The 2,277-nt window shown below is 44.6% G+C and overlaps 1 pseudogene; it reads left to right on the forward strand.

Moving 5' to 3' along the window:
- The first annotated feature begins 1,254 nt into the window (after positions 1 to 1,254).
- Positions 1,255 to 1,372, forward strand: LOC126093811 (5S ribosomal RNA; annotated as a pseudogene).
- Positions 1,373 to 2,277: the final 905 nt, after the last annotated feature.

A 2,277-nucleotide genomic window follows, 5' to 3' on the forward strand; every position in this document is an offset into this window, starting at 1 on the left:
GCAGGATTCGAACTTGCGACCGTAGCGGTCGCGCGGTTCCAGACTGAAGCGCCTAGAACCGCTCGGCCACTCTGGCCGGCCTAGGAACCGATGACCTCAGCAGTTTGGTCCCATAGGACCTTACCACAAATTTCCAAAATTTTCTTTCTAATAAAATTATGAGTATGTGGTTATAATGCCGAAGATGTCCCGTAGTTCGCGCCACTAACATAGATAAGAACAACGTACAAAACCTATCCCTTCATAACGTGCTTCTGTTGTTCGGAAATTATTTAAGCTGCCGACAGATCTTCCGGGCTGTATGGCCGTGGTCCATGGAACTCTTCTATTATTGACGTTTCGTCCAAAGCTACGTTGGACATCCTCGGAGGTGCTCCTGGTTGTGCTGAGTCTTGCCGACTGATAGAAGAGTTCCATGGACCACGGCCATAAAACCCGGAAGAACACTCGGCAGCTGTAACATCCGATCGTGAAAGCCTTCATTGTATAATCATTTAAGCTGTTTCACAACCTGCTTAATACGGGGGTTTGATCCTAGTTTGGGGCCCGCGGGGGACCATAGGTCGATGCTCGGTATCGGCCAGAGACACATTTGGGATGAGGTCTGATCAGCCTCATGAGATGAAAGATAATGCGAAACTATGTGGTCATACAAAAGACAAAGACAAGAGCACAGCTATATAACATCAATAAGCGACGATGAGAAAAAATTATTGGTGTATTGGCGTTGTTAATAAAGCAATCCAGATAGTGTGCCCTTTATTACGACCTGATAGATGAAGTTTTACTAAAGATCGTTTATTATATTATTTATCTAACCACACATCAATTGTAAAGTCTTTACCGCAACATTTTTATAACCTACTTATGAAGAATTTAGGTCAGTCAGTTATCTTCAGCTCTGTGATACGTCACAAAGACAAGCATAATACCTGAACAGGAGTTAATTAGTGATAAGGGAAGTAACGAAACTTACAATGATTAAGACGAGAGGAAACCTCAACAGTAGCCTGTTAAGTATAAGATCAGTGTTACATGAGCAAGCATGAGGTTACAGACAAGAACGTGAGTTACAAACTCGCCAGATGGAGTGGTGCTGCTATCTGGTGACCACTGGAGGTTGGCTAGTAAAAATTAAAAATTTTTGCAGTGTGAACAAAGATGCCAGATATACAACAGCATTCAAAGTTTACTGTCTAAACTAGCATACAATGGGAAACATATGGGACATTGTGGTAGGCATATCGTAAGAACGCCAACGGCATTACCGCAGTGGTAACACCGGTTCCCGTCAGATCACCTTAATTAAGCGCTGTCGGGCTTGGATAGCACTTGGATGGGTGACCCTCGTGTCTGCCGAGCGCTGTTGGCAAGAGAGGTGCACACAGTTCTTGTGACGCAAGCTGAAGAGCTACTTGACTGAGAAGTAGCGGCTCCGGTGACGAAAGCCGACAACGGCCGGGAGAGTGGTGAGCCGACCACACGTCCCTCCATATCCGCATCCAGTTACGCCTCTAGGCTGAGAATGACCCAGAGGTCGGTCAGTATCGGTAGGATCTTCCGAGACCTGTTAGGACGGAGTATATCGTAAAAACTAACAATTGAGAGTAGAAAAAAGCGTGACTATACAACATTAGTTTTATCACTTATCAGTAATAACTGGTATAAGTCAACGGTTTTCTGTTCTATATAAAAGCTCAAAAATGCGTTCCGCGAAACACTGCTCTCATAAGAAGATTGTAAAACGTACCTCAAGGAGTTAAAACACTCACGTGAGGCGTTCGTAAAATAAAATAGAATAAAAACACCACGGACGGTGGGTCCTCGTCTTACGAGGTGCATTCAAGTTCTAAGGCCTCCGATTTTTTTTCTCTGGACTGGAAAGAGATAGAAACATGCGCATTGTTTTAAAATGAGGCCGCGTTCATTGTCAATACGTCCCAGAGATGGCAGCACCGTATGGCAGATGGAATTTTACCGCCAGCGGCGTGAATGAGAACTGTTTTAAATACTTAAAATGGCGACGTTTTCCTTACTTGAACAGCGTTCAATCATTCGTTTTCTGAATTTGCGTGGTGTGAAACCAATTGAAATTCATCGACAGTCGAAGGAGACATGTGGTGATGGAGTTATGGATGTGTCGAAAGTGCGTTCGTGGGTGCGACAGTTTAATGAAGGCAGAACATCGTGTGACAACAAACCGAAACAACCTCGGGCTCGCACAAGCCGGTCTGGCGACATGATCGAGAAAGTGGAGAGAATTGTTTTGGGGGATCG

This window comes from Schistocerca cancellata, chromosome 7, assembly GCF_023864275.1.
Source record: "Schistocerca cancellata isolate TAMUIC-IGC-003103 chromosome 7, iqSchCanc2.1, whole genome shotgun sequence".
Lineage (NCBI taxonomy): Eukaryota > Metazoa > Arthropoda > Insecta > Orthoptera > Acrididae > Schistocerca > Schistocerca cancellata.